Source organism: Cryptomeria japonica, chromosome 9, assembly GCF_030272615.1.
Source record: "Cryptomeria japonica chromosome 9, Sugi_1.0, whole genome shotgun sequence".
Lineage (NCBI taxonomy): Eukaryota > Viridiplantae > Streptophyta > Pinopsida > Cupressales > Cupressaceae > Cryptomeria > Cryptomeria japonica.
This window is the reverse complement of record NC_081413.1, coordinates 396,059,987-396,074,061: the sequence shown is the minus strand read 5'-3', so window position 1 is coordinate 396,074,061 and position 14,075 is coordinate 396,059,987.

Below are 14,075 nucleotides of genomic sequence, written 5' to 3'. Positions count from 1 at the left end.
CATGTAATCATTGATTGTGAGGCCAAACATGCAATCAAAACCACCAAATTTGAAAGAATATTGGTGAAGTTCTAAACATCAGAAAAGTCTACAATCTTGACTAGAGATTCCTAATAGTTATTTTTTGAGAAATTTGGGTTTTGTAAGAAATGGATTGATTGGATTTATAGTTACATGTCTACCCTTAGATTCTCAATTTAATTAAAAATCCACGGGGATTCTAGATAGGGAGACCCATTATCACCCTTTATTTTCATAATAATGGCTAAGATTTTGGGATGCCACACTCAAGTGGAAAATTCAAGGGGAATATGGAGTGGTAAAAAGGTAGCATCGGATGTGAGCCCTACAACCCGTCAACAATTTGTAGATGATACCCTCTTATTTGGAATATCCTATAGAACAAAATAAAAAATTATGAGAGGTACATTAGATTGCTATTGTCAAGCATTAGGGTTGAAATTCAAGATATTTTTCTCTTACACAAATATAAAGATGCAAAGAGAGATTGCCTCAATGTTGTCTTACTACCAAGAAAAAATCTAGTAATTCCATTGTTCACTAGTTCAAAGAAAGACTTCCCACTTAGAACCCTCCTAAGAAGTTGCAACAACAAAATGGCCTCATGGAAAGGAAAATGGTTGTCATCTAAAGGGAGGATTTTGATGCTAAAAGTAGTTATCTAAGCAATCCTAATTTTCATCATGTCTTGTTTAAAAATACCTACTGAGATCAATCCTCACAATCAAAGAATGCAAAACATTGTTTAGAAAGGAACCTTGGAGGATAAGAAGTTCATATTCATTGCATGAGATTTGATTTGTAGGACAAAATATGTAGGTGGGTTGGACTTAGGAAATGGTCAATCCTCAACAACACTCAATAAGCTAAAATAGTTTGGGGAATGTATTTGAAGCCACGTCTCAAACAAGCCAAACAATTACAACATAGATAATTAAACTTAGAGGCCTTCGAAATAATACTAACAACCACCAATCCATCAAATGGATTCTCAATATGGGGATTTCTTTTTATCTTGTAGACATGTGATCTAGTCAAACATATCACATGAGAAGTAAAAGATGGGCAAATGACCCTATTGTGGGAGGACTCCTAGAATGGGTATATTTGGATATCAAGGAGCTCCCCAATGTAGTTGAAGCAAAATAAATATTGGAATCCAATCGGGGCATTAGAGTGCGAGATTAAATATTACATATAGTGCATGAGATGTGAGAAGGGAATGCCATTGGAAGAAAAAGCAGGGACTAAGCATTCTAGAAGAACAAATCTCCAACATTGAAAAAGGAATTGGTTGCTAGAAGGATATTTATTATAGAAGAGGAGGACTACATCAAATAGTGTAGTGCAAAGTCTACAAATTATAGTGTGAAAATATGATACATATTGGAAGGAGCCTTGACCTAAAAGAAGGGAAGGACAACACATCTATGCTAGCACTCAAATTATTTACCAAAAGCCTGGGTGTTTGCTTGAACAACCTTATAGAAGAGAATTCACATAGCTGATAGATTGTAGAAGCTAGCCAGTAATGTGTAAACAAGAAGAAGAAATTTTTGACCATTTGCTGACAAATTGCTAATACGTAGAGAAATAGTTGCAATGGGCTCACATGAAACTAAATTGGCATGACCCTCTCCCTCAAGATATCCTAGATTTATTTATCTCTTGGACAATTCTCCTTAAAAGGCCACTTTCTCCAAATTTCGGATTATAAACCCATATATAATTATATGGGAGCTTTAGAAAGAGAGAAATGCATGACTATTCCAAGATAAAGAGAAGACAGTTTGAAAGTTTTTTAATCAAACCGAAGAGTGCAATTGAGGAGGAAGTAGTGAACAATGAAATGAAAACATAGAACTAAAAATAAAATTTTCTCCTTTTCCAACAATGAAATAGTATAAAGGTGGGAAGGCATCAAATGTCCCTCCCATTCATGGAGAGACCAATCCCTTGACAAATCCAAGAAAGGGAATAACCTAGTACACCTCCTCGAAGGTTGGTTTAAGCTTAACTTTAATAAAATATTGATAGGAAACCCTAGAGTCTTGAGAGCTCGTTGTATATTGAGAGATCATGGTGGAAATATGGTTGGAGTTGTCTCAAAGAGATTAGCATTGGGAATTAACAACAAAGTACAAGCTTAGGCACTTCTTCTTGATCTATAGATTTGTGAACAATTTATAATTACACAATTTCAGAGTGAAGATGGTTCACTAACTTGTGAATTATATTAAAATATCTAAGCTAGAAAATAAATAATATATTAAGATAATTTTGTCCCCCCCTCCCTTCACAATAAAAGGATGCAGCTATTTTGGCTCCAAAATGGTAGTGTCGTACCGACGACATGCATGGTTCGACATGGGAATACATGCATACCCATGCCCACTTGCATGTGGTCCCACGCATGGGTTGTGATGAGCTGGACATGACGTATGAGAGGTCTCTGATGATGTGGACACGTCAGAGGTGACGTTCAGACCGTAAGTCATGTCGTCGAAGATAAGATTATGTATAACACACTATCGTTTGCAAACCGCTAGACTGTAGGGCTCTGACTACAGAACCAAGGTGGGTGTGGTTGGACCGACGGGAAAGTACAATGGGAGACAATTGTCTCCCACTATATGCGTACAATAACACGCGGTGCATATGGTCAAGATTGTGTATAACACGATATTGTTTGAAAACCACTTGCAAACTGCTAGACTACAAGGCTCCAACTGTAGAACCAAGGTAGGCAAACCACTATCATTTAACTCTAAAGTTCGGACTTCTGACCTTCATAAATTTGCCCAACTTTACATGTGATTTTCCTAATGTGGGATGGCAGGGTTTCCCATTTTCATCCCTTTGGATACCCCACAATTTTGTTTTTCTATCGCCTTCGATACTGTGAGGCATCGAGGCTCTTATATTTTCATTAACTTTGTGTCCTCGCAAACTAATCACTCTCCATGTTGTGGGGTGGCTAGGGCTTCGCCTTTGTTACCTTGCAAGGGCAACCTCTCCTCATTGTTTTTGGGTGTGGGGTTACCTACCACCTTTCTCGCTATGTTACCCTGCGAGAAGATCACTTTAGCTATTTTCTACATGTGGGGTGGCGAGGCAACCAGTTGATATCAATCCATCCAACCATCCCGCTTTGTCTTTAGCCCAACTTTTACACCTATGCGAGGTGAACTTATCTTCTCCTTACAAGCATCCCCACTATCCTGCTTCGTCTTTAGCTCAAATTTTACACCCATGCGGGGTGACCTTCCGTTCTCCTTACAAGCACCCCTACTATCCTGCGACACCAAACTTGTTCATCTGGAACCCATGAGGGGTAAGGATTAGTCTATATCCCGCCACCTCGCAAGGCACAATTTCCTCTTTGAATAATAGCGTGGGGTAACTTTTCGAGCCAGTTTAGTTGAGTCCACTTATTAATGATTGGCTAACATGACAGGTTAATGACATGTTATGACTAGATTTACGTGTATAACATGACGATTAGGATGAGATAACATGCCAGGTTATTGACAGGATTTCATATAACATGAATGTAATTAGGGGATAACATGACAAATTATTGACAAGATTATGTATAGCAGGAGGGTTATTATGAAACAACGTGACAGATTATTGACAGGATTACACCCGAGTGGGGTGAACTTTTGTTCTCCTTACAAGCACCCCCGCTATCCCGCGACATCAAACATCTTCATCTGGAACCCGCACGGGGTAAGGATTACTCTATATCCAGCCACCCTGCAAGGCACAATTCCCTCTTTGAATAACAGTGCGGGATAACATGAATGCAATTAGAGGATAACATGACACATTATCGACAAGATTTTGTAAAACACAAGGGTTATTATTTCACACCGTGATAGATTATTGACAAGATTATGGGGGTGCTTGTAAGGAGAAAAAAAGTTCACCCCGCAAGGACGTTGTGCCATAATAACCCTCGTGTTATACGAAATCTTGTCAATATTCTATCATGTTATCCTCTAATTACATTCATGTGTATGCAACTAAATTGGCTCCAAAAAGGGGTTATAAAACTCGTGTTATTGACTTCTCTAAAAAATCAAAGTCGTAGCTTGTTCTACTCATCATGATCAACGATCTGTAATTTTTGAAAAAGTCTATAACATGAGTTTTATAACCCCTTTTTGGAGCCAGTTTAGCCGCGACCCATTCATGTTACCCCATGTTGTTATTCAAAGAGCCAATTATGCCTTGCAGGGTGATGGGATATAGAGTAATCCTTACCCCGCGCAGATTCTAGATGAAGAAGTTTGGTGCTGCAGGATAGCGGGGGTGCTTGTAAGGAGAACAAAAGTTTACCCCGCACAGGTGTAATACTGTCAATAATTTGTCACATTGTTCCATAATAACCCTCATGTTATATATAATCTTGTCAATAATCTGTCATGTTATCTCCTAATTACATTCATTTATACGAAAGCCTGCCAATAACCCGACATGTTATCCCATCCTAATTGTCGTGTTATACGTAAATCTAGTCATAACCTGTCATTAACTTGTCATGTTAGCCGGTCATTAATAAGTGGACTCGACTAAACTGGCTCAAAAATTTACCTCGCATTATTATTCAAAGAAACAATTGTGCCTTGTAGGGTGGCAGGATATAGAATAATCCTTACCTTGCACAGGTTCCAGATGAATAAGTTTGGTGCTGCGGGATAGCGAGGGTGCTTGTAAGGAGAACAAAAGTTCACCCCGCAAAGGGTGTAATCCTGTCAATAATCTGTCATGTTGTTCCATAATAACCCTCGTGTTATACAAAATCTTGTCAATAATTTGTCATGTTATCCTCTAATTATATTCGTGTTATACGAAATCCTGTAAATAACCTGTCATGTTATTTGTTATTATTGTGTATACATTCTCAATATGTTTGTTATAATATTATTTTTAGTTGTAAAAATAAAAATTAGATTTTTATTTAAGTGTTTTTTTATCTATGTGCCTAGTCTAGTTTGATCTAGCATGTTGCATTGAGTCTAGCCTTTTCTTTAATCATTTTTGTTAGTGCGGGAGCTTAACCAATTTTTTGCAAGGATAACGTGATAGATTATTGATTGTGTTTCCATATAACACGAAGGTTAGTAATAGATAACATGACAAATTATTGACCGATTTGCCAAATAATACAAAGGTTAGTACTGGATAACATGAAATATTATTGACCAAGTTTCCAAAAACACGAAGGTTAGTACTGGATAACATTACAGATTATTGACCGAGTTGCCGAATAACACGAAGGTTAGTATTGGATAACATGACAGATTATTGATTGTGTTGCCATATAACACAAGCATTACTATTAGATAAAATAACAGATTATTGACATATTGCACAACATTATTATATAAAGGTTATTATACACGAGGATAATGTGACAGGTTATTGATCTGATTTTTAGATAACATAACAGGTTATTGACACATTTCACAACGCCGATGGTTTCCTTATGATATGGATGCTATCCTTACCCCGTGTGCTCTCTTTTGAAAGCAATTCAGTTCTATGGGATAGCGGGGCTCCAAAATGTTGATATAAACTACATGTTATTTTCTCGCCAAGGCATTCAAAGCTTAGACCCACCTAGGGGACTTAGGAGGCCAAGAGAGCAGAGACAAAGGTGAAATTTTGGCATTCCCAACACACTGCTACATATCAGTTGACATCAATGACAAGAATGCCAACATGTTCTTTAACCAAATTTTCCTTCTGTCTGAACAGTTGACTAATGTAATGAAGGATAGTCTCATAGATTGTGCATTTTTTTAAAGGGTAATAGATTGTGTAGTTTTTTTTTGTTTTTTTTTTGGGAAAGAAACTCAAAATTTAGGAACTTGACAAAGATAGCCAAGAGTTGCCTTTTTTTTTCAAATTTCATCTACAACAAACTCTTCATTTTTTATGTTCAACTTCAACAAGGTTATTGATTTTGCTCATCGCCATTTGTTAGAGATTTCAAATGTCAAACTTCTAAAACTTGAATCTAGTGACATCAACAAAACAAAGTTTACAACACCTTCCAAACATATCTATCAAAGGGAAGACATATCAGAAAGCCACATATAACCATTCATCATATTTAACCATGTATAACCATATAACCATGAGAAAGCCACATATAGCCATGTATAACCATTTATCATATAAGACATATGAAAATAACTACATGCTATAGTTTTCCTTTCAAAACCCAGTTCACAAACTAAGTTAACTATTATTTGAAATGAAACAAGGCTAGTCCTAAGTGGAAACTATGATATTAAAGAACCTGGGAATGACTTCTACTTAGAAATAAAACCTTATGAATATTTGTGAATAATGACCTATAAATATCTCATTAGAGCACATGGTTTCATTTTCATTTTCCCATTAAACATAAACATGAATTAGTTTATATGATTATATCATTACAATAAGTACAAACTATTAGTAAAATTGAAGGAAACTGTGATTTAGCTTTTACCAATTGCTATTAGTTTATTTTCCACATTGAAGAACATAATATATGTTCTTCTAATCTATCATAGTTAAATATATAGATATCATATAAAAAGGCCATGTAATTACTATTCATATGAAAACTATTAAAAAATCCATGTATAACCATTCATCATCCATGAAAATTGTTGAAAGAACCATTCAAAAACCATTCAACCTGTTTAAATGAACTCAATTTATTTTATTAAAAATACCAATTCAATAACTTTTCAATATGTCTTATCAGAAATAGTCTGCATCATTACTGAGGTTTTATTCAACAAAAGTCATCAATATACTTTTACAAAGCTTCATAACATGCCATTAAACTGGCTAGTTAAATTTTTTTGGTGTTTCATGTTCGCCTCATGCCCTATTTACTGTTTCTTGATCAACATTTGTTGTTTGCACAATTCCAAAGCTCCAAGACCACATTCTTATCGCTCAACTCCATGACCTTCTTAGTCAATTTAGTGCATCTCCTTTGCAGCTCAATAATCATCCCCTTCAGCCTTTCATTTTCAGCCTCATTCAATTTGAAATGTCTAGGAAACACTTCATTTTCCAAACATTTTCAAGGACAACCTGGCATAGCAAGCCTATGAAAAATTTTACCCCATAACATCCATATCCAGTCCTGTACCAAAAACATCCAAATGTTGATGCATGGCAACATTAATAATTAATTTACAAAGCACTATGCAATTTATAAATTGCATCCTAAAACATGAAATTCAAAATAAAACTTGGTCATAACATAAAGCTATCTAGTTGTTGTTGTTTTCTTTTCCTTTCAATTGCTATCATGCAGATTGCTTTCATATCTACATTCAAGATGTCCATTACCTATATTTTAACTCTTAGCTCCTCCTTAATAAATTTAGGGCTTACCTAGTTCATATGACTTTGCAACAACTTTTGTAGCTATGTGAGCAGATATTTTTCTGATATTTCGAAAGGGTGGATAAATGAGACCCTTCTCTAGATGCTCTTTAGTAAATTGTTGAGCTAAAGGTTGAGTTGTTACACAATGAAAATCCGAGGTTTATGTCATTTATATTGAGCATAATCCAAAAGGTTTCATGCATAGGATTTATATAAAATTAAAAAACACTTACAAGTTGCCAATAGCATATCATCATGGACATGAATTGTTCCTAACATGACCAAGCCTAAACCAAATCCAGGGAAGATATATGCATTATTAACCTGCAAATAATTAAATAACAAATATAATCTCAAAGGTTTCTAAAGGGTATACTGGCAATTATGATGAGTACCCTCCATGGATGGTAACAACCAAAAAAATCATAAAATTGACAATGCACCTTTCCCTAACAAAATTGAAATTATGAAACACTTTAAAAGATGTTACAAGTTCTTGTAAAAGTCATATTTAAATAGGGTCCTATATCATATCACTAATTCAAGTTGCAATGATAGAGTTGGGGTGTTTTGTTTCTCTTTATTTGTTGTCTCCTTATGCTTTGATTAATAGAACCCTTATTCAACTTCTAACAATCAAATTCCTCCATTCATTTGCATCTAAAGTTGACAACAAACTACTGCAATTGTTTGTGTATTAAAAATATAGAAATTCTCTTGTCAGTGGTGGTACTCAGATATCCAAAATTTGCTTTGCAATAAAATGACAAAAACTCGACAATTTCCTTACTACAATTTATGTAAAGTGAAAAAAGTGTACCTTACTCCATGTATACACAACTTTTGGCTTAGGTTCAACATCTAGCATGTCATTTTTTGAGTATTCTCTTTGTGTAGAATCACATTCACATTCTCCTTATAAATTATATCATCTAATTTATTGAACACCATGAAGTGTGATCTAAAATATTAATGTAAAAGAACAATATTAAATAATTTATTAAAAATTTACTCTATACAAGAGATAAAATGACAATTTGTAAAAAAGTAGAAAAATGGTGATTGGTAATAGAATGAAAAGTTCACAAAGGAAATAATGAGATGCAAAAGGAGAATTAGGACAAAGGTGGAGTGAAGGTACAAGAAAATGAAGGAAAGGTAAATACCAAGATTACCTAGTTGATGCTTAATGCTCACAAGAGTCGAGATTTACGAAGAATTGTGAGGAGGTGAGAAAGAAAATTGTAGAGGATTGTGAACCTCTAAAATTGTGTAAGATTTTTGTATTTAATGTGAATTTAGATACCAACATGAAAATTTCAATTGTGAATATTTTGAATAGTCTTTTGAATCCTATGTTAGAGGTTTCAAAAATGGCAATATCATAGTGAAGCTCATTAGCATTTGGACTATAATGAATCAAATTAAAAACTTGATGGGGTAACATTACTCAAATTGTCCCAAACTAGTTATCATTTTTTTTAGAATTAGGATTCCTACAAATAACCTTTCAGATTAAAGATGACATGGATAAAAAAATTTAAAAGGGGATTGTGATTTATGAGAATTTTGAGTCTATATCTACATGCATTCTCTCCAAGCTTTGATCTGATCAAGGAATTGATGAAAGAACCTTTACGGATTTAAACCTAGAAGTTATGAAATGATGATCAAAACAAGTATTCACAGTGATTGGCGATTGCTTAGGTGGCATTATATAGTTTTGTGGCTACAATGAATAAGGAATCGGTTTCATATGCTATAATTTATGCAAGAATTGATTTGATCAAGCCTAATCATCATGCAATAAATCACAAGTTATTAGTGGGTTCATGGGTAAAAAATTTGTTTGCACATTGTTTCAAATTTTGTAAAGTAAGTCATGTAGCTAGAAAGTGTGAGAAAGGAGTGTTGAAAGGAGCCTTAAAAAGAAAATTCAAAAAAAATAGTGGGAAATACCTTAGAAGCCAAATGCACATATGGATTCTAGTGGGAAATTAAAAGGGATTAAGCCTATAGTTCAAAAGGATGAGAAGAAGGGAAACATAAAGGTTCTAGAAGTGAAGGAGACTCTAGCAAGTAAGGAGGTAGAACTAAGGGAGGTAGTAGGAGAGGAGGAGGAAATCCTTACATAGTCTTAATGTAAGATGCTCTAGATGTTGTATAATACACACTCTCATAGATTTTCCTTAATAATACATGCAAATAATAATTAAGACTCTAATATTTTGAGTGAGGTCTAAGATGTCTTGATTGTATACACGCAATTGTAATTGAATGATATATAATGAAGTCAAGTTACTTTATTTTTTGTTTGAGGGTTTTATACAAACTCATATTCGTTTAGCAATCTGATTAAAAATTGAGGGGCAAAAACGACACTTTTGTACCAATGGCATACATAGAAACACATACTTAGGGTTGCATAGCCTTATTATGTTTCCACCCACTACCAACTTTTTTTTTTCTTCTGTTGATACACACATTTGCATATATATACACATAAATGCACATTTTTTTTTAAATTTTTTATTTTGTGTGTGTGTGTGTGTGTGCGTGCGTGTGCGTGTATAATAGAGAGAGAGAAAGTGACACACACACATGTACATACACATAGACATATGCATAATTGACTGACTAAAGAAATGGAACACTAAAAAGGTGACACATTGCAACACTTGAAAAGTTAAAGAAAGCAAGCAGCCCACAATTGACATGGAAAATAAAGTCCTTCATCACAAGCAACAACAAATTATATAAAACCATCACCGTTTACAACATTTATTGTTATTTTCTAACTCTTAACATATTGGACCCTATCATGCAACCTTTCAACAAATAAAACAATGGAATTGTGGTTCATTGGCACAAGAAAACATTGGATGCTTTCAAACCATTTCAATTTTTACATATAGAAAACAAAGAAAATTAACATTTCCTCTTTCACAACTCTGCTCACTATGACAAACTAGCACATATAATTAGGCATATATACATACCTGTTGACTCTTCTTCACCCGGCTACTACACAGACAACAAACCTTGGTTTCCTGACACATCCACTTGAACACTGCAAATGATAAACAAATTTGATAGTTAAAAACACACCACTCTGTTATCCATCATCACATTGAGTTCTAGCCAAAGAATATAAAATCAAGGAGTAAGTGTTGATGTCTGGGGAGATTCCTCTAGTTTATTAAATTGATCTACCCAAAACAGAGGAGAACTACTCAACCCCAATTGTGAAACAAGGGGGTCATTTTTTTTTTTTCTTAAGAGGCCATTTTAGGATTAAATATAATTTAAATTATTTTATTTGACAAAGTAGTAAATAGGGGAAAGAGTAATTTATAACATTTAAAATGAAAAACAGATTTAATATTCAGATGAATCATTCGCAGCGAGATTTTATTATCAACTTGAAAAATAAGTTGATAAATTTTCACGAGTACAAGACTGCTTCAACATCAATTATATTACTTTTTTCTACTTAATATCTTAGAGAAAAGGGTATATTTATGATAGTACAAAAGATATAGCAATTACTTTTAAGTTTTAATTGCTACAAGAAACAAAGTCTTGTATCATCATGTCCTTTTTTTATCGGAAAATATGCAATTCCATTGTCATTAGTCTAATGTTTCATCTCTATTTATTTGAAAATACAAGAGGTTTTGATTAGAAATTCAAATTGGAATATATTGCAACTTATTTATCCATATTGTACAGTTCAAATCTAAAAGCATCTATGCAAACAAAAAAATTTCATTCAATAGGAATAAGCCTCTGTGTTTTAGCTTTAGGGATAAAAAGCTAGTTATGAAAGAAGTGACCTAAAATTAGTTGTGAATATGTTGCAAAAGTTCCTAGCTTCCCATGCCAACACTTCCACCAAAAATGGAACCCATAATGATGCATTATAGAGCTAATGGTGTATGCTAATTTAAAAAGAATTTGAATCTACCATGAATGGTTGCAACAGTTAATAAAAGCTTCTTTGTAAAACATAAATAATTGTTTGAATGTCTTTGAACCATTTCATAAAGAGATTCACAGTGAAGTTTATATTGTTTAGGAAAATACAAATCTGAAAGATAAGCTGCAACATATTGACAAAAATATCTTAATAAGCACTTTACATGTTATAAAATTTGCCTCTACCAGTAACAAACTACATGATGGACATTTTGATCTTGCACTATATATCATAAACATAAAAACACACACTAACAACTATTGCTAGAATCAATTGCTCATAGTTTTATTCATGTACCCAATCTGTTAAAAGCAGATCTACACAAAAATACACCAAGATTTCATCTTACACTTCATCATAGAACAAATGGACATAATTTGAAACAGGGGGACACAAAACTGCAAAAATACATTTTTCTTTTCAAAATCAAATTCTTAGTTGCAACCATGCCTTAGACAATCAAATTCTTAGTTGCAACCATGCCTTAGACTACCATAGGCTTATTCCAGATCTAATTCTAACTGGATTAACACATAAATACAAAAGATGGCAAATTGGATTAACGCATAAATACAAAAAATAAATTGTGTTATGCATTAGGGTTTGAACTTACTGTTGCCGCCAAAACCTGCACTCCAATCTTAACACCTCCCGCCCACCTTTGCGCTACAATCCCTCCCTGCACAAAAAAAAAACCCTCATGTTAGGAGTTGATATCTGTAAACCATACCGCTCACATTATGCATGAGGGTTTGACCTCACCTTCACAGCCACGAACCCTCTTGTCCAATTTTGACGCCTCCTACACACCTTTGTGATACAATCCCTCCTCCCTACACACAAAAATGGAGACATGTTAGCAGACTCAGGAAAACCCCAAGGAGTTTTAAAAAAGTAAAAATTTCATACAGTGCACATGTTTAACATACCTCAACTGGATAGCAAGCCCTTCTCGCAGCAACCCTAGCGCCCCTCACTCTGTGATTCAACCAAAACCTCCACCTCCAAATTATTTCTCTTGACCTTTTGACATACTCAGGAAAACCCAAGGAGTTTTAAAAAAAAAAAATTCATACAATGCACATGTTTAACATACCTCAACTAGATAGCCGGACACAGCTATTCTAGCTCCAAAATGGTTTTTGAAGCTTTTTCTTTAGTTTACGCTGGACATTTCAAATTTTTGGACACACGTGGCTGCAAACTGTAGCCGTGCTCGTGACCGTGAGAGTGGCCGACAAATGTTAGCCACATGCAAATGCTTTCCGTCAACCGCAAAACGACAACATGTCTCCACGTCAGCTTGATGATGGATCCTAGAATGTGTCTCATGACATCATAGAAAGGCATGCGATTTTGGAGCCGCATCATGACATGAGGTTTTGGAGCAGAATAGCTACAGCCACAATAAAAACACATGCATAGATATTAACGATCACTTGCCAACTTCGATATAGATATGAAGGGAGATTACATTGTGGACAACTCATTGAAAATGTGGCAAAACTTGGATACCGACATTTTTAGTAAAACCCCAGTTGCAAGTGCAACGAATGAGGTCCTATTATTAGAAGGTGGCACAGTGGCCGAAAACATAAGCGAAGACCAAAGACGCTGTGCTTTTGCGGCAGAGTTGTAGGCATGCGATTCTCAATGGATAGACATCTTGTCACTTCACACCTTTGGCTTCCCTCCATTTTGACGGCTCTAGTACAAATGCAGAAATGGACACAAAGAAGAGACAAACGGAAGAGGAATATTTCTCAATTATCATGATACTTGCCACTAGAGTAATAGGAGCTGTTCTTGTGAATGACCCATTCATACAAAAGTGTCTCCTATTGTTCTTAGAGGCATGAGAGGGTAAGGAAACAATCCATGTGGGCTTTGACTCATACTGGGTTTTAATGATGCCGTGACTGCCTATCATTTTCATCCCACTCTTCTTTCATGAACATTGTCTTATGTTGTTTTCAATTCTTATCTACTCCATTCTTCTTACTTCACCACATTGCTGATCTTCTTTGAGAGACCCGTTGAAGTACAGATTGCTGCTTGCTATTGTTACAGATTTCTACAGTAGCGTAGTCATTCATAGTGTTGTGGAACTTAGGCCAACAGTAATATTTATTTACAGTTGTTCTTTATATTTCTACAAGTTTACTACTTTGCTATGTTCAATTTCTCTTTAGATATCACTCAAGAGAAAAAAGGCAGATGCATATTATTATTTTTTGAGTATATCTTTTTTATTTTTTTAAGAGGGGTAAATGTTTTAGTCTTCGAGTTTTGAATCGGTGAGGTAGACCTTATTTCCATTTAAACATTCAACAATAACATCCTAACAACCATCACAACATGCCAATACCAATCTTCCAAGTATATCCTATTCTATATTCAAAACTTGATTTGTTTGTATAGATGTATTTTAATGAAATATAAGATTAATAACTTGAATTTGATAGATGACATGGCCCGAACTTAAATGGATAACTTAGATTGGCTGAAGAAAATATGTTGATGGGTTGTAAGAGAATAGGTCTTATAAACTATTTTTATTTATTTGTTTAATTTTGATTTTTTTATGCAAGAAATAGTAATATAAAATTGACTGGTTATTTATTTTTTAAAGACATAAAACATTCAATTGATATTTTTATAATACAAA